Genomic DNA, 20,200 nt, shown 5'->3' on the forward strand with positions numbered 1-20,200 from the left:
AAGATCCTCTAGGAAAACAGCACACTAGCACCATTGAGGGTATTAGGTTATTGCATCCAATGGTCAAGGAGTCATTAGAGTATGCAAATAATTGTCCCAACTTCAGTTTTTATGTAAAGTTGAATTTTTATGAATCAGTGTTTGAAGAGACTTCCGACTTCATCATTAATCAGTAAAATCTACAGAAATGCATGTCTCAGCGTGAGTGTCCACGTGTAGAATTAAATGTACATTTCACTCTACTTTTGACATTTCTTAAATGTTAGGAATTCTGGGAAAAAAAGCACAAGGTTGTTGGAAAGAAAAAGATCTTCGTACATCAATCCAACCAGGTAAAAGCAGATGAAAGATGACAAGTGTGGTTAAAGAGTACAGATGAGGGCAGGTGTGTGATGACCCAAGGAGGGTTTTGTGATCTTGTTCTCTGGGCTTTAGGGAAGCCTTTGGCCATAACTTCCTTGCGACTCCATGTTATTCTTAATTCTCGTGTTTCTTGCATGATAGTATTAGAAGACCTGTGTGTGTGTGTGTGTGTGTGTGTGTACACCTATACACACAGATTTATTGATTTATTGTGTATTTTCAAACAATCCTAGGTAGACCTTACCCTGTTACTTATGGGCCGTCAGTATTGTGTGCTTGGGGAATGCAGACTAATTTTATTAATAGCCAAAGGGAAACATAGTTAGGAAGGTAAGTCTCCTGCCAAGAAAAAGAAAATACACATAAAATGCATTCCAGAACCCAAATAGAATTTCTTAGATTTGCCACTGCCTGGGTTTGCCTTTTTGCATCACCGCAGATAACCTAAAGCTGCCTATAACCCGCCGTTTGTGGTGACTCACTGCACAGGGCATTTTGATGCCAGGTTGGCCACAAAGAAGTAATCACGGCCAGTGGGTGATTTTCTGAGCGCACGCGTTGTGTTCCCAGCCCTCTTTCGGTGCATTTGTCTCTAGAGGTCGTTACTGCCCCTGATCTCACCTCTCTTTTAAAGTGCAATGAAAAATGGTTTTCACACGGCCACTTCAGTTTTGAATGCTTTGCAACAAATTCTGACAGCATCCACGAACACTCATTTAGACACGTTTATTGTAAAAAGGAAAAAAAAAAAAGAAACGAGGCATTTGCTGTTTATTTCCCTGTGCTATCCTGACTGAGAAGGGAGGCAGGAAGAACCGTGTGCCTGGCACGGAGGCCAGACTGCATCGATTCTCTCACGCAGTCCTGCAGAGCAGAAGTCATTCCATGTCGCAGGTGAGTCACAGGGCATGAAGAAGTTGGGTAACATGGCTAAGGGTGACACCCACGTAAGAAATGCAAGAACCAGATTTGGCGCAGATGTTGGTCTGCCATCAGGGATGTCAAGTGCTACTTCTTCAATTTCCCTTTACCCTTATTCCACGTTGTCTAGGTCATTCATCAGGAAGGACAAGGCTTGTCAAGCTTGCCACACGTAGAGCTGCCCGGGCCCCGAGGAAGGGTCAGGGTAATGGCTGTAGGAGGCACTGGGTGAAGTGGCTGACCTGAGTATGGGTGAAGGAGTCAAGGGTCTTCTGGAGACAAATCTCGATGATGAAAAGGGTTTCTAACTTCACACAGTGGCTCCTTCCCTGTGGACTTCAAAGCAGAAAGAGCTCGAGTGATCGTCTGTGGGGACCACATAGCACCGATGCGCTGGTTCTTGAATAACTGGTGCTAACTCAAGTGTGACCCTGTCCACCCTCTCCAGGACAGCTCATGAGACCCCGTGTGACAGGGTTCTGGGGGTGCCCCAGCAGCTGCAGAGCTGGGAAGGCTCTAGTCGCTAAGCACTCAAGCAAATCCCATCTAAGAAAAAGACCACGGTTTTCACAGGGAAAATCCATACCTGCTTCAGCAGCTGGGGCTCTGTGGGGAGGGAAATACAGTGGAACACGGTGGCTTCCAGTAAACGTATCTGGGCTTCGTAAAGCGTTCTCAACAAAATTCCATCTTAAAATCTACACCGGGTCAGAGATTGGACACAAAGAACAGGGATAAACAGGGACGCCTCTAGATGGGGCAGGTAACAATACGTTTTTCCCGTTGGACTGGTCTTAGTGCACATTAGAAAACACAACATCTAAAAACAAAATCTGTGCTTCGAGAAGAAGAGATTTTTGACTTGCCATTTCCTACCCATGAATGAAACCCAGAACTTTTGTTGGTTGTTTGCGGAACACACATCCTAGCGTGGCCATCGGGCAAAATGGGAAAGGTCTTGATCCAGGAGCACTCGGGACTCTGGTGTCGGACCTCCACCTGGACACAAGGTACAGGGAGGACAGCAAGGTCAGCGGGGACTGGGGGCTCCATGTCCAAGGGAAAGACAAGTGGTGCCTCACTAGTCTGCAGAGAGACCGACAGGCAATGTCATCGTCACACAAACCTAGGGAATCAGGGGGCGGTGGGAGGGTGAACTCCTAAAACTAAAGGCAGACTACCCCTTAGAATGAGTAAATGATTCATTTTGATAAAGAGAATTTTGGCGTTAATCAGTGAGTGGTGCAGCGGAGGTGGACGGTGGTCAGCGCATGGTGAACACACTCACTGGACCCAAAAGGTGAATGGGGGTGGAGAGGGGGAGGCAGGCGGCATCTGAGCTGGCTGTCAGAGATTGGTATCAGCTATCATTCAACCTGCCCCTCGGGCCATCGGCCTACGCATAAGTCAGGGCTGGATAAACCCCTGTGTGCCCTGCATTGTGAATCCTAGGTTCCTTTTGGGAAATTGTATTAAATAACTGATGTCCAATCAAAGCATTTGAAGGTCCTTGTCATAGTGAAACAGAGACTCCAAAGAAGTGCCTAGCGAGGCCAGCCCTTGGTTAGCAGAGGCGTGTGCGGCTCGGGATGGGCGGGCCTCCAAAGCCACCTAGAATGGGAGGCACTAAAATGATTCATGGCAGGTCTGGCCCTGGTCTCTGCATAGTAGGGCAAGAGGAAAACTCTATGTGAGATGACGTCTCCGCCTTCAGGAAGCCCATGATTTTACTGGGGAGACAAGGCTGCCCGGAGACATGCCAGTGAATGCGGAAGCTCTTCAGCGATCCTGCGGGGCAAGGAAGCGCGGTGCACACTGGGTGGGTCAAGGGGACTTCCTGGGGGAGGCAGCGCTCAAACCAGGCTGGATGGGAGGGCAGAATTGCACGGAGCTCGTGGGCGGGACCCACCATTAGTTCTTAGGATTCCTTGGGTGCTACAGGCGGCCTCACACACTCAGTAAAGCGCTGGCTGGTTTGCAATTGCAGGAGCAAGGGCAGGGCGGCGGGGGGTGGGTGCGGGGAGCGAGGAAGCAGGAGGGAAATGCGTGCACCAAGCGGAGGTGCGGGGCTCCCCGGCACAGGACTGGGGAAGGATGCGAGCAGAGTGCGAGGCCCTCAGGAGGGAGGCAAGGCAACTTCAGATTCCAGTGGGCGGGCTCCAACGACAATTCCTGAGGAGGACGGGACATGACGCACAGGGTGCGTAAAGATGAACGCGGTAAGAGTACGTGGCATGGATTCTATGGAGCCGTCCTTGGGCTTGGCTAGGTGCTCAGCGCCGTACTGTGCAAGATGAGGGGCCTCAGCCCCCTGTACGCCGCGTAACTCCAGCCTCCCCAAACCATCGGGTTTGGAGATTTCCAGGGAAGACAATGCAGTTCAGCACAGGGGGTGCTTTTGGGACGTCTAGGTTTGGGATGCAGTAAGACGTGTTAAAAGTGGTCCTCCCAGTCTCCCAAGCCCTTGCACCTTTGAATTCTGGCCAGCCACATGCACACACCTTCCCCAAAGCTTTAAGCTTTGCTTCCAGCTCCCTCCCACAGCCCTGCCCCCAGAGGCTCTCCAGAGATCTCAGACATCGCAGGCCCCTCTGCGCGGCTGTGGCCTCCGGACTCTGAAGAGGAACGTGGAGAAGCATCCCTGGGGTCTGCTTCCCCAGACACCATCCCGCAGGGACCTGGGATTGCATGGGTGCCAGGAAGCCTGGTCAGGCATCAGGCAGCCAGCCAGTGGGTTGAGGGGACCGAGTATAAATCGGGTTAAGGAGCCATTCTGACGGGGCTGGGAGGGACAGAGCCCTGCCTGGGCACCTCCCAACCGCAGGTGATTTACGTCAGGTTACCACTGGGTACCCTAGATCATAGCTCAAAAACCGCACAGCGGCTGTTTGACTTCCTGGTGGGCTTTTCTCGTACACGGGGCAATCCCTGCCCTGTCTACTGTGCGGAATGTTTATGAGGACATAGTGGGAAGATGCGCACACCAGCACTTTGGGAGCTGGAAAGCACGCTGGCATTCCAAGGTAAGGAATACCCTCACAGGGGCCAGGGTGCCAGAGGGGACGGGGTGCTCCATCACAGGGCTTTGCCCAGAGCAGTGGCGACTATCGCACAGCGCCTTGCTCGCCCGGCTCCGTGACCGCTGAGGCCCTTGGATGAGGGCTGGCTGCGTTTCTGATATCTGGCCACTGAGTCCCACCTCCTGCAGTGGGCACAGGTGGGAGCCTGGGCGGGAAACAGCTCCTGCTGCCCGGACTCCGAGACGGACCCTGGCCCCACCTGCACTCTCGTCGCCCTCTTTGCAAACATTTAGAATGTACTCTAAGCATTTACATTGCAGCTGGCCTGCCCGTGCTGTGTCTCTGTGCACCCGCCATTGCAGGTGATAGCAGGAAGGCTGCATTCAAATAAAAATCTTTATGGCTGAGGTTTTGTAGAAAATGAGCAGCTGGGAGTGTAAAGCCTTGTTCTTCATGGCTGGAAAAGAATCTAAATCTCTAATGATGACACATTCTGATTTAGGGATTTTGCACAGGGGAGGCTCCCCGTGGTCCCTTTACCCTGCCTTTTCACCTTCCTCTCTCCTTAATGTATGCCTCTCTCTACTCTGTTTTATCAATGCAGCTGGGGGGAAAGAATTCCACATTATAGCCTCTTTCCTAGGAGGCGGGCCGGGCACTCAGATGAGCACCTCTCTATTGCCTAATCCCCCAACCCACTCCCTCCTGCCAATTTCCTGCCATCCCTTGGGGAGTGCCATCCCTTCTGCAATGAAATCTCTTCTCTCCTGGTCATGTAGCAAAGCTGCACTAGCTCCTCTCAGTCCGGGCTTGACAGGAGAAGGGAGAAGGCAATGCAGAAGTATTTCCCAGTATCTAATTCCCATCTGCTTTTCCCCCAAAATCCAAAGTGGTGTTGGAAGGGCAGGGCGTGAGCAGAGGTGGGCTGCTGCCAACAAAAGACCCTCTTGGACCCATTAGGCGCTGTGCATGTTTCCTCTTAGACTGGCCCTTGGGTCTTTAGTGTTCTGTGCAGCCAAGGCTTTGGCAAGAACAAATAAAGGAAAGGATCTCCATCAGGACACATCCCACAATGGGCAGCGGCCAATACTCATGGCTTCTTAGCATGCCGTTTGTCTGAGTGGAAGTCACTCTCTGGAATAATTTGAAGTTGTTATCATTGTGAGTTCAAGTTAAGAAAACCTGAAAGTCAATTTATCAGTTGTACCCAGCTTAGATAGTGCTATGGTTTGAAAGTCCCCACAAAAACTCATGTTGAAATTTAATTGCCATTGTAACAGTGTTGACAGGTGAATCCATTAAGAGGTGACTAATGCCTTTGTTGCAGGAGTGAGTGAGTTATTGAGGGAATTAGCTAAAAAAAAAGGGGGGGTAAGTTTGGCCCCCATCTTTCTCTCTCTGTCTCACATACTCACTTCTGCCTTCCACTCTTCTGCCATGAGATGACCCTTGCCAGATGCTGGTGCCAGGCTTTTGGACTTCTCAGCCTCTAGAACTGTGAGAAATAAATTTCTTTTCTTTGTAAATTAGCCAGTTTGTGGTATTCTGTCATAGCAGCAGAAAATGGACTGAGAGAGAAAACATATTGTACAATTTGAATATCAACTAGATAATTATCTTAGGAATTTGCTGAATTTAGTATGGAGCAAAATATGCCACTGAGTAATTTATGTGGCCCATGAGGGCCCTTCTTCACCCATCCCACAAACACTGGTGGAGGACGTGCCGTGTGCCGGGCACTGTGCTAGGTACTGGAGACGCAGTAATGAAGAAAAATAGACTTGGTGCCCATTCTGGTGGAGCTCACCACTAGGGACAGAGATAGACAATCAAATAATCACAGCAATAGAAGTGTAATTACAGAGTCAAATGGGTCCCTGTCAGTGCAAAATAATCCAGTTAGAGCCTTAAGAACCCTCCACACTCCCAGTTACCGGTCATTGCCGTATCCAAAGTCTAGGGCAGTGGTCCTCCAACTTGAGCGTGCCTCAGAATATCTTGGAGGGCATGATAAGCCACAGATGGCTAAGCCCCACCCCCTATTTCTGATTCAGTAGGTCGGATGGGGCTTGAGAATGTGCATTTCAACCAAGTTCCCATGTGATGCTGCTGGTCTAGAGACCACGCTTTGAGAATCACTGGCCTAAGCAAAGGGATTTTGAGCCCGGCATTGGATGCAGGGCACACAGCCCTGCAGTGCAGTCAGTTGGGCACCTCCAGGGAAATACTGGGAAGAAAGGAATCAGCTGAATTGCCTTGGACTGCCATCATCCTGCCCCACTGACAGGTTAGGCTTTAGGAGCATTCCTAAGCTCTGTCCTGTGATTATACCTAAGCCATGTCCACCATACCCCAGCATCCAGAAAAGGTCAGGCAAGTGTAGGTCTCATTTTATAAGGATCAAGGAGTCACCCAAGCATGATGATTCCACAAGGGAAACTCAAGTGAGGATACAGGCTATGGGGGTGCTTATAGACCAGTGTTGAAGGGAAAGGGTAAATCTAAGGGCTCCCCGTGTTGATCCTTTCTATTAAATAATCTTCTGGCCCAGACTGCATGGATTTAAAAAGTGGTTTCACAACAAGATTGCTCCAAAGACCGTGGTATTAGTTAAGATGCTGTTGGCTGCAAGTGATGATCGATCCAACTCAAAATGATTTCAACAATAAGGGATTGTTTACAACATAGCACTACAACAAAAAGCCATGATATAGAGGAGCTCTGGGGATGGTTAATTCTCAATGTTATGATATTATCAAAGATCAAGGTTCTTTCCATCTTTCAACTCTGCCAACTTCAACATGTTGGATAGCTTTCCTTATGGCTCCAAGATGGCTGTAACAGTCCTAATGGTAACACATCTTCACACACCACTTTCCATGGGTAGCAATAAGAGACTATTTCTCTCCGATCTCTTTTGAAAAGCTAAGACATCTTTCCCAGAAGTTACCTTCTCCCAGCAATGTTCCCTCGCCTCTTGGTGCCTAGAATCAGCTCACATGCATAAACTGTAGAGTATAAAGGCTAACCAAGATTCATGGGCTGGGCTGAGGCCAGTTCTACCTAAAAGACATGGCTGCAGGAAGGAGGACGGTCATTGAACAAATTAGGGGGTGACTGATAAGGAATAAGGGAGGAATGGCTATTGGGTAGGCGGATAATTGGATTGGCTACACTCTTTTGCTAGCAGAGGAGAACACTAATAGGGACATAGGGCACTCTTGCTCCATCTGGGATGGAGAAGTGGAGCACTATACCAGTGCAGAAGCCGCCAGCAACTCTGCTGGGGATAGGAAACTTCACTGAACTTCAGGGATTCTGAAATGCAATAGAGAGCTACGCAGAAATCAATAAATGACCTTCTAGGCATAAACCAGCCTAACTCAACTCCCACAATCCTTTAACGGTCGTCCAGGTCAATCTTGAATCCTCGATGATTAATTGTCCTCTACAATAGTCCTGCCAGGGGATTGCCCAACCAGTGCTTGAACACTTCCAATGACAGGGATCTCATTACTTACAATGCTCTATCTTTAGGCAGCTCTGCATATTGGAAAGGTTTCTCTGCAGACTCTGCAGTGTGTACACATGTAGTGTTTGCTCAGTAATTAGGGGGCAGAGCCTTTGAAGGTGCTGTCAGTATTTCCACTGGTAATGGAAGTTTTCAGAAGTTGCTACCAAAAAGTTCCTTGCAGATTCATATGTGTTGCCAATAGATACTTAAAATAAACAAACACCCAAATAATTCTGGGAAAAACTGCCTTTTCTGCATTATGATCTGTAGATATTTTTCATACTCCAAACCCATTTTTGGTTTGAATGCTTTAAATTTTAACAAGAGATTAGACCATAGCATAACCTAATAACTACTGTTTGGGGAGAAAATGTTTTAAGGAAATGCCTTGTGGTATATTAGCTTTGAAAGTAGCCATTGTGTGTGGGCCCTGCATTGCTCCGTCCCTAACTAGATCGAGAAGCCAAGCTGAACTCCTGGATGTCCCGGGGGGAGGAGTGGAGCACTTCCCTTGGTGCCACCACACACAGTGAGTGTTGGGGGGTGTGTCTGGTGCAGTCACATGAATCAAGACGCACGGAGAGTAACAGTGACTGCCACCTTGGCCAAGACCGTTCGGGGGCTTGGTAGCATTGACTATTGTGTGATGCAGTGGGTTAGGGCTTGGCAGTGGCAACCCAGGGAGGGCTTAGGGTAGAGATTAGGAGACCGTTTGTGCCCCAGTGATGCTGTTCTCTGACTACACGGGTGACCACTGGCCGACCACATCAAAGGGAGGAGCCCAGATCCACCAGACTCATGTACTCTAGTCAATTGTTTTTGAATCTCAGTATGTCACTGTGGAAAGATCTGTTCTATTTCCAGCTGCGAAGAGTGACCTTAAGTACACCTGCAACGTCGGAGCATTTTCTGTCTTTCACAGGACATGACATTACTTTTGATTTCAAGATGGATTCCATCTATGATGACACCTGTCTTCTCACCACTGGCCTGCTGTGTGTTCCCTTTCTCGAGCCCCCCACCCTGAAGCCATTATCTTTGCAGAAGCCCTACTCCTCCCCTCCACTTCCCTTCCTTGGGCCTGGCTGTTCAGACGTGGCCTCTGAATTTGCTTTTGGTTTTGTTGAAATATGGTTAATGCAGATCCACTCTTCTCTAATTGTGACGGAGAGCTTGACATCGCCGTAGAATCTTCCTTCAGACAATTGCTCCCACTTACTAGAAGTTGCACTTGGCCTTTCTTCTCCTTTAACAGGTAGGTCCTCACTTTTGCCACGGTGTCTGCTTAGGCTGTGTCCTCAAGAGGTTAGCCACTGTCCTGCACCCCAGCAGGGAAGGCCTTCCCAGCCTGCAGCACACTTGGAGTAGCCCCTACCTTGGGCTTTATCTTCAGCCTCTGTTGATAGATATATAATTTTTTAAAAATAGCCGGAACATAGCATAGGCCAAATCCAGAGCACTGGCCAAAGGTTTCTATCATCAAACAGATCCTTTTGTATGTGGGACAGGTGTCAGGGCAGCCAAGTCCTCACGGGGTGCCCTCAGCCTCAACATAAGCAGTTTTGCTGAGAAGTGAGACGTCACTACAAAAGGAAAGAGATTTTCTCATGTGGCTCAGAAAAGGGCACTAAAGATACTTTTTTTTTTTTTTTTTTGAGACAGAGTCTCACTCTGTTGCCCGGGCTACAGTGTCATGCCGTCAGCCTAGCTCACAGCAACCTCAAACTCCTGGGCTCAAGTGATCCTCCTGCCTCAGCCTCCCGAGTAGCTGGGACTACAGGCATGCGCCACCATGCCTGGCTAATATTTTCTATATAATTTTAGCTGTGCATATAATTTCTTTCTATTTTTAGTAGAGATGGGGTCTCGCTCTTGCTCAGGCTGGTCTCGAACTCCTGAGCTCAAACAATCCTCCTGCCTCGGCCTCCCAGAGTGGTAGGATTACAGGCATGAGCCACCGCACCTGGTCTAAAGGCAGGTCTTAAGGCAGTGCTTCAAGTCTAGTCTCACGAGTGTGGCAATACGGCTGGAGCCAGTCGATGGCTTCCCAAAGAACCTCCGTCCTTGGAAGGAGCCAGCACTCCTTGGAGATGCCAGTCCTGCTCTTTTGTTAAAAGTCATCAGTGTCCTGACTGCATGGACACATGGCGCCGATACAAGGCTGTGACAGGAAGTCCTGTCAGCTCGGTGGCAAGCCGCATCATTAGCTTTTATCCAGCTTCCTTAAAGGTTGGGCTCTGTCATCTTGTCACCTGTGACATGCTTCTCTGGCAGTTACCACGGGCGTGACCAGACCAATCACAATGAAATCTGCACAATCTCAGACCTACAGATTCTGAACCTCAGAGTTTGAAAAATAAAACCCTCTTTGTAGTTAGCACAGAGTGGACAGGATGAGAAGTGCTCTTTGAATTAATGTTCGTGCCCGGAGGGTACCTTTTCCATTAAGGACTTAGATCTGACTGGAGGCGGACTTCCACTGCCATTTTGGTCCTGGGGGGGGAAGAAAAAGGAAGGAAATGTGGCTACACACCAGCAGTTGAGCATCAGATGCGCAAGTAATAATGAATTGATCACTACCTCTTAGTAGCAGCCACTGTGCTAAGTAATAATAAACACTATCATTTAATCCTTATAACACCCCCACGAGGCAGGGAATGTCATCTCTGTTTTCCACATGAGCACACTGAGGCTTATAGAATTTAATGATCTTTCCCAAGATCACAGTTAGTAAGTAGTAGATACAGGGTTTGAACCCAGGTCTCTTTGCGTCGCCCATACTAATAAATCTCAAATTTTCATGTGCATGTCAATCGTCTCAGAATTGTTTTAAAATACAGATTCTGATTCAGTAGGTCTGGAGTGAGGCCTGAGAATTCATTTCTCACATGGCAGGCGGAGCCAACGCTGCTTGTCTGAGGACCCCACCTTGAGTAGCAATGATACACCCTACATTATAATCGGGTCGCCGGTCGAAGTCCTGCTTTGTCCAGAATTCTGTGAATTCTGTGAAATCCAAGGTTAATTCCAGGAAGAAATGTGAAAAGAGCCGGGTTTGTCTCAAGTCCCCTCAGCCTCCCAGAAATCAGCTCCTTCCTACCTCCCACCCCACAAGCCCCAGAGGCCCTGGCGGTCTGCTTTCCCTCCTGGAGGATCTGCATTTTGACAGGGAGCAAAGCTTTAAAGCTGAAGCAATGGCGCTGTCATTTTGGGATTTGGGGCAAGGGTGGAGATAAAGAGAAGGGTGTGGGAAGCTGTTTTCGGGTTTCCCAAATCACTCGTTAGCTCCACAGAACACCAGCTGCTGGGCTGTTTCACACCCTCAAGAGAACATGCCACCAAGTCATCACTGGCCAAGAGGAAGATGGTTTCCATTTCGTCTATACTCTTGGCTGTTCCCCTAAGGGAAGATACGGCTCATCCCAATCACGGCTTTAATAGCAGGCAGGAGCCTGTCTGGTGACGTGGCCAGACTTGTCGGTGGCTGTTTGGATAGCAGATCAGCTGAGTGAGCACTCAGGGCTGAGGGCACCGTGAATGGACGCCAGCCAGACCACCGCGGCCCAGGCAAGCTGGTTCCACAGGCGGGTCCCTGCTCTGGGGAGGCTGGGCTGCTGGGGAACTGGAGGCTGCCTCAGCATTCTGCCTAATTGGAGGCCTAAGTAACAGTGCGTTTTTGGTAAAAGGGAAACTCATACTGAAAACAGGTGGTGTTTGGGCTTTTGCCTACTCGCCAAAACGGAGCATCCGAGGCCTGCAACGCTTTTCTGTCTCCGAAGTCTCAGCCCTGCTGTGGGTTTGGATCTCCACTAAGGAAAAGGCCTGCTTGAGCTTCTGTTCTGGACAAGGGCTCCCTGACGGTCACAGGGACATGAGGTCAATGTGGAGTTGCAGACATGCCTAGTGATGGGGAGCAGGGAAAGGAATGCGGGCTGCCTTTACGAGCAGCAGGAAGCTTAAGTTCTGTCCTGTCTGTCAACATATGTGCCCTGAGCTCAATGGGGGTAAGTTACCAAGTAGCTGCAAAAGTTACTTTGAACCCCGACCATGTGCCAGGTACCATGTAGGCATATGGGAGAGGTACAGCTGGGCTTACGTGCTAACACAAGACAGAAATGTACAAAAATGGTAACAGTAGAAGGTAGCACAACTCCAACCGAGTGGTATAGAGTAGGGTGTTTCAGACTCTCCTCTAAAAGCTTGCCATGGTGCAATGGCGGGCAGGTTATACGTAGAATCGATTCATTTGTTCATTCCTTAGTGCTGGCATTTATTCATTCCATAAACTCTTCTTCCATGGAGACAGAGGCCAATCAGATAAGAGTATGGGTTTGTTTGTTTTTTCAGGTGAGGACTCACTATTTTTTTTTTAATGCATTTTTTTTCTCGGCCAACTATACTCTTCATTTTCACCCCGTAGTTTATTTTCGAGTACAGTCAAGAATTAAGGTAGAAAGTGATCTGTTCCACGGCTGCTACCTGTAAACAGAAAATTTATTCCATTTGGATGCCCAATACTCCACAACACCCTCTGCCAGCCTAAGTCACCTAATTTTTAATATTTTGTCATTCTTGTTATTTAAGAAAAACCAACACTCGTCATGGTGTATTGTTTACAACTGGTCAATGTAGGGCTTAATTGGAGTTTTTGTGGGATGAAGCAGTTGGTGTGTTGGTTCCATGGACGTGGGGGTAGAGCTCAGACAGGTTGAAAGGAGGGACTGGTTGTATTTCCCGCCCCCCTCCACCAGCCACCACACCCCACTCTGGAAGGCTCATTTGGATGGAAAGAACCACTAATGTTGGCCAGGCACGGTGGCTCACACCTGCAATCCTAGCACTCTGGGAGGCCGAGGCGGGCAGATTGTTTGAGCTCAGGAGTTCGAGACCAGCTTGAGCAAGAGCGAGACCCCGTCTCTACTAAAAAGAGAAAGAAATTATATGGACAGCTAAAAATATATATAGGAAAAATTAGCCAGGCATGGTGGCGCATACCTGTAGTCCCAGCTACCCAGGAGGCTGAGGCAGAAGGATCGCTTGAGCCCAGGAGTTTGAGGTTGTTGTGAGCTAGGCTGACGCCATGGCACTCTAGCCCAGGCAACAGAGTGAGACTCTCTCTCAGAAAAAAAAAAAAAAAAAAGAACCACTAATGTTTAGGTAACACATGGGTGTTTGAATAGAATTACTAAAGTTCCCACCTGATTGAAATTTCGGTGATCTGAAGATGACTCAATGCATTATATTAGTTCTACACAGTTGAGAGGAGTATCCAGGAAGCTTAAGAGTAGGCTTTATTGTTAGCATCCCTTTTAATCGTGGCTACATTTATTTTAATTAATTAATTTTTTATTTTTAATTATTATGGGTACCTAATAGTTGTATATCTTTATAGGGTACCATGTGATGTTTTGATACAGGCATACAATGTGAATTAATCAAATCAGGGTAATCGAGGTATCCATCACCTCAGGCATTTATCATTGCTTTGTGTTAGGAACATTTCAGTTAATCGTGGCTAATTTTAAAAGGCTTTGAATACAGAGAATAAATTTGCGGTGAGATTTTCCCACTGTGTTGGGCCACATATAGCTATCTGTTGGGATTCATGGAATTACTGGGGAAATTACCTGCAAGATTTTTCATAGCAATGGGTCTCAAATGCTTACTGGAATGCAGTGAATACACGATCATTGACATGTACGAATCCTGAGGAATTTGCAGGCGGGTATCTTCTGAGTGTCCAGCAGCGAGCTAGGCAATTCTCTGAATTCAGAGCTAAGCACTTCACCCCTAGCATTTTGTTTTTTTTTTTTTTGTTTTTTTTTTTGAGACAGAGTCTCACTTTGTTGCCCAGGCTAGAGTGAGTGCCGTGGCGTCAGCCTAGCTCACAGCAACCTCAAACTCCTGAGTTCAAGGGATCCTCCTGTCTCAGCCTCCCGAGTAGTTGGGACTACAGGCATGCACCACCATGCCCGGCTAATTTTTTTGATATATATATTTTTAGCTGTCCATATGATTTCTTTCTATTTTTAGTAGAGATGGGGTCTCGCTCTTGCTCAGGCTGGTCTCGAACTCCTGAGCTCAAACGATCCGCCCACCTCGGCCTCCCAGAGTGCTAGGATTACAGGCGTGAGCCACCGCGCCCGGCCCCCTAGCATTTTGTTTCACGTCAAAACAGGGCCAAACTCAGTGTCGCTTTCTAGTTCCCATCAAATGCCCTGCAGCCTTTCTGCCTCCCTGCAGTATGTGGGTCTGAGCCCGGAGCTGGATGGCCAAAGGGGATCTGAGATTGGAGGCCATTTCGTTTATGACCAGTTGGGGGTCTTCCATGCTCATGAAACTCAATGGGTCTTTTTAATTTTGTTGCTGAGTTAGTTGGATAATTGACTTAAATTCCATTTTGCTGTGGCTGGAGACTCCACTGTGCTCTTGCTCTTGTTTCTTGAGGACGGTACTCGATTTTCTTACTTGAGCTCTACAAAGATGCTCTCTTCCCAGTGTTCCCCCAGGGGACTATTCTTTGGCCGAGTTCTCTGATACCCTAGTAAACAACTGAAAAGTCCTGCTTCTCATGGGTGACTGGAGAGCAGGGCCCTTTTGATCACTGTCGTGAATCTTGCAGTTGACTCTCCTGTGCAGCTAACCCAAACTGCTTCTTAGAGAACACCGCCTGTTAAGGGAGGAGCAGAGGTCTGAGGACAGTCTGTATGATGTGTGACCGGAGGGAGTACAACTGAGGTGGGAAGTGCTTCACATACCTTTTGGGAAGATTTCCCTCTGCCAATGCATGTGTGCAAAAATATACATCGTGGATTTGCCTTCTTTAGCAAGAACCTACCTAAGTAACCTAAGTGACAAACTCAATAGAGACCATTTGAGACATTTTGTGATTTCTTTACGCTTTTTAAAAAATCTCCCTATAAGATACCTTAAACAGATACAAGTAGACCTACCATTTGATCCAGCAATCCCATTATTGGGCACCTACCCAAAAGAACAAAAGACATTCTATAAAAAAGACATCTGCACCCGAATCTTTATAGCACCACAATTCACAATCACAAAGATGTGGAAACAACCCAAATGCCCATCAATACATGAGTGGATTAGTAAAATGTGGTATATGTATACCATGGAGTATTACTCAGCTGTAAGAAATAACAGTGATATAGAATCTCTTATGTTCTCCTGGATAGAGTTGGAACCTACTCTACTAAGTATCCCAAGAATGGAAAAATAAGCACCACACGTACTCACCAGCAAATTGGTTTCCCTGATCATCTCCTAAGTGCACATTTGGGAATAACACCAATTGGGTGTCGGGCACATGTGGGGGGGGATGGGTGTATACCTACATAATGAGTGCGATGTGCACCGTCTGGGGAATGGACACGCTTGAAGCTCTGACTCAGGGGGTGGGGGGACATGGGCAATATACATAACCTAAACTTTTGTACCCCCATAATATGCTGAAATTAAAAAAAATCTCCACATAATTAGCCAATAAATTTTAAATCCAGGAGAAATTTATCATATTTGTAGGTGAAAACTTGGAGAAAGGAAAAGTAAAAGGGAAGGGTAGCAGAATAGCAGGTACAGGCACAGTGCATGTGTCTCAATGTTTTTTTTTTCCTGAGACTTTGAATAGAGAAATGAAGTTGGGCATTTAACAAGTTTAGTAGGTTTTCTGATTTCAGAACAGGATAAAGTGGGTTTTCCCTCCCAATTGTAAGTTAGAATTTAAACTGAGGCCAACCTTGTCTTCCTGGACATAGAAAGTATTTTCCAGGCAGAGTATTTTAAGACATGACTGTCCCCGTAACTGGTCAGTATGTACAAAAATGTAACAAATGCCTTCCTTGTGCCATGGGAAACAAGTTGCTGATAAGATGTAGAAGTAAAACTATGACCACTTGTTCAATAAGGAATTTCAGGAAAAAGAGAGGGAGAGAAAGAGAGAGGGAGAGGGTGAGCCAGAGTCAGTCAGACAGAGAGAAAAAGAGAGAACGTGTGTACCCATGTGTCCTCAACCCAAGGACTTTCCTAGACCAAATGACCTAAGTTACTAAGGGAGAAGTGGGTCGGTCCTGTATATTTATGAATATATTATTCATAAAGTTTGCTGCTTTCTTAGCAAGAGCTTGCAACCCAGCATTGGGCAATGCTTCTTGGTTTGGATGGGCATCCTTCAGGAACTGTTTTCCAAAAGCAAAGTGAATGAGTTGCTTGAATGTTCTTTAAAAAGTGCTGAGCACGCCACAACTTCAAGAAAATTTATCCAAGTCATTGGAGTAGCTTCTAAAACCAAGGAGAGATGTTATATCCAAATTTTACAAACCTAGGGCATTTGGGCTGGAAGGCAGCTGAAGGTGAAGCCATTTTAGAGAAGGCAGCATTGCAGGTTCACGGTTGGTCAATGGCAGGATTGACCTAAACAATCTCCTGAGTGCAACGCCTCGTCATTGAACAAATAATTAAAGTAAGAATGTTAAGATTTGTGTTCAAATTGTATTTCGTTACATTGATTTCCTTTAGACCCAAAGTGAGTCTGGTATGTAGAGCTTTAACGTGAAGTGAGCTCTATGAAGAATTTCACTTTCCCAGGATCTTCGAATGAAATGGATACCTATACGGTATTGTTTTCTCCCAGAGCTGACCTGGCGTGAGAACAGAGGGGCTATAGAAGTGCGTGCTCCTCTCTTTCTTTGGAGTAGAGATCAAGCAGATAAGAGCCAGGGATCTTCACCAGCAAGGACTCCCCTTCGGAGCAGGAATGCGAGCAGGTCAATTCTTCCAGGTCCTGATATCCCAATGTCTCAGGTTCAGGCTTTGGGTTAGGAGTTGGTGTGTATTTACGTGTTTACGTTTGGACAAGCTAGCCCTCTCCACTTGGCTCATGAGCAAATTTTAACAAGAGATTCTTTGCATCTTTCCTTGACTGTGAATGTTCGTCAGTACGGAGCTGAAGTTCTGGAGTGTTCCACCCTTTGCTGCAGCCTGAGGAGGTTGCCATTAATAAATTCCCCGGGTACAGTGCTGCTCTGCCAGGTGCAAATCTCCCGAAACATTATCATCCAGCCAGGCTTCATCATGTTGTTTATGAAAGTACCATCAAAGACAACACAATGTAGAACATACAGAAGATAAGCAGAACTTAGAACATGCAAGAAAAGAAGTGTACTTATTTGAACCAGACAATCTGGAGAAGGAGCTTCACTGCTTTGTAAATGAGGAAGGAATTAGAGATGTTAAAAAATAAACTGAGGCACAATAAAACTTTAAAGAATTTATTTGGGCAAACAATTCATAAGTCAGGCAGCTCCAAACCAGAAGTGGTTCAGGAGCTCCACCAAGGGATTGCTAGGGGAAGGCATTTACAGGACAGTGACAGAAGCAAAGCAAGGAAAAAATGCGATTGGTTGCAGTCATACAGTTGCCTTATTTGATCAGCCTTGTTGAAAAGTCCTAGTTATATAATGATGAGTTTGTTGACTGCTTCTGACTGGTTGATCACACATTCTGTTTTTCTTTAATATATTTATGTTTGCAATTTAAGCAAAGTTAAAGTCACTTCTGAGGCCAAACTGGCTTTGTCTGCTCAGGGATTCTTCAGGCCTGGTATCCACTTTAATTTTCTTTAACAGAGGTCTGTATCAGCAACCTACTGTAAAGTATTCTAGATTGTCATTTGCATTTTTTTTTTTTTTTTTTTTGCGATGGGGTCCCACTTTGCTGCCCAGGCTGGTCTTGAACTCCTGGCCTCAGGTGATCCTCCCTCCTCAGCCTCCTAAGTAGCTGGGATTTTAGTTGTGAGCCACTGTGCCCGGCTCTCCTTTGCATTTTTGTTCAAGTTTGCTGTTGCAAACTATAATTCATGCTGTAGGTCCAGTCATTCTTGGAGCTTTCATTGCCTTTATGATGTTCTGAATTTAGAACCTCCTCCAGGTGCTGTAACAGAAGCAGGAACACTATTGCCCTTCCTGCTTCTCATCATCAAACATCTCTCCTTGCCTGGAGCTGCTCAGAGGTTTCCTCTTTAACCTTTTCAAGGCCCAAAGTGTGTGGGCTCCACATTCTTTTCTAAATGTGCAAAAGCCACTTGTCTGATAACATGTCCAAATTTTACTGGGGCTCAGTGTCGGGCACACTGCTTTGCGGTTTCCGGAATCCACCCATATTCGCGTTTATATTTAGTTGCCACCATCAACATTTTCCATCTCTTACATGTTTAGCCAACTTTCGTGTGGGCTGTTGCTTTGACCTTGCAGTGAAGTTCTAAGCATGCAGGGGACCCAAAATAAATAATTAGAACATCACCTGTTCACTGTAGTCAGCAACCTCTTTGACCTATTTCATTTCAGCTGTGGCTGGGGCCCAAGTCAGGCGTACTAGAGAGGAACAGCTCCTCTCCTAATGTCTGCTGGGTGGCAGTTAGTCAATGCCTTTTGGGTGTGCCGAGGGTCTTACTACCTGCAGCTTCGGTTTTTGCCCCTCAGCGCAACTGCTCCCTGCCTCAGGGCTCCAACAGGTCTACAGCAGGGCTCCATTGTCTCTGGGAACGGTGCAGGCTCTGGGACTGGGAACTGGTCAGGACCGCCTGGGCCAAAGCATTGGAGAAACAGCCCAATCGTCTAGTTGCTTGAGTGGGACAGATATTGGTGACACAGTTGATTCCTGGGAGATCCAGAAGAGGGGAGGAAATTACACTGTGTAGGTTTCTCTTGTTGAATAATTCCCTCCATAAAATCTGCTTAAAGTGATCATCCAGGGTAGATTAGCCGAGAGAGAGAGGATGTTACAAAAGGTGAACCTTCAGGGCCAGGGGAGCGTGATGAGACAGGCCCGTGGAAAACTCCGTGACAGTGGCATTCTCGGCTTATGCGATGAGCTCTGCATATGGATGGCCACACGCTGGCATCGGGTGCTATGGCGCCTGTTTAAGAGGCAGAGTAGGAGAGTGCGTAGAGGAGAGAGCCCCGGATCACAAACTGCACTAAAGGAGGGGCCCACATCTGTCCAGTTCACCATTATGGCCCCAGTGCCTAGAACAATACCTGACACAGAGTAGGAGCTTATATTAAGAAATATTTGCTGATGAATGAATGTAGGAAGTTGAATAAGGGTGCAGCTTGGCAAGCATGCGTGTGCTCAGGGACTGGCCCACGCCACAGGACAGTGGGGCTAATTTTAGTCCCCACCTATTAGTAGAAATTGGGCTCCAAACATTCTGCCAGCCTTGATTAGAACTAGCGTACGCTCCATTTTAAAGCTGCAAAAAATAGACGGGAAGCTTCCAGAGAGCAGACACCATGTCTGCCTTATTCGCTATTGTATCCCCAGTGCCAAGGAACAGTGTGAGGCACAAAGGAAATGTTCCAAAATATTTGCTTAGCTGGGAGAGCTGGATTCTCACTCTGTGCCACCAATTTGCTGTGAGACAGGCAAATGATTGCTCTGTCTCTGGGCTTCCATTTCTTCACATAGTCAATGAATGGTCTGGACCTGATGCTAGCAAAAATAGCAAAAACCCTTTCCAGTTTGCATATTCTGTGATTAGAAAAGTGCAGCACTTGATAGTCCAGAAATTTGACCAAGCTTAAACCTAGATTGATCCATGGGAATTATCATTATTATTATTAGGAGATGGGGGTCTCACTGTGTTGGCCAGGTTAGACTTGAACTCCTGGTTTCAGAGGATCCTCCCGCCTCTGCCTCCCGAGTAGCTGGGACTATAGTCACGCCCACTGCACCCAGCTCCGTGGGAATTATTGCAGTAACACGAACACCATGACACTTCCTGTGTTACACCATTAAACACCCGCCCTTGGCCATAGGAGAAGGACATCTGGCTTTGTCCAGTCGTTCTGCACCGATAGGACTTGGGTTTTCTTGTGAATTTCAAGTTTGCTTTCTGTTAGCAGGAAAGGGGCAATGCTGACCTAGAAGCTTTTCGGTTTGTTTCCCCCCAGGGAGCCGGCTGAGTATCTATTGAACTCCCACCCGCCAGGGTGCCAGGTTTACTGGCTGAAGTTCATTAAACCAAAGGGCAGCCCTTCCGAGTTTCCTGAACTGCTGCACAGCTGAGCAGGTTCATTCTGACCCAGGGAGCACGCTCATGGCTTCCAAACCTCAAGGTAAGTCCGACTCTGTACCCAGAAGCAGCCCCCTGGGCCCTCTATCAGAGGAATTCCCAAAGAAGAGTAAGGACCACAGCGGCCTGTTTTTGCCATTTGCATAAATAACTCCAAGTCCCCAATCCCACCCCACCAGCAGGGCACCCCCTCCCAGCTCGTGATTTTTCATGGGCTGGGAGCTAGAGGAGGAGGGCACAGCAGCCTGAGCAGACTCCTTCAGGGAGCAGGGCCACACACTGGTAATGGTG

The sequence above is a fragment of the Eulemur rufifrons genome, chromosome 30 (assembly GCF_041146395.1).
Source record: "Eulemur rufifrons isolate Redbay chromosome 30, OSU_ERuf_1, whole genome shotgun sequence".
NCBI classification, from domain to species: Eukaryota; Metazoa; Chordata; class Mammalia; order Primates; family Lemuridae; genus Eulemur; species Eulemur rufifrons.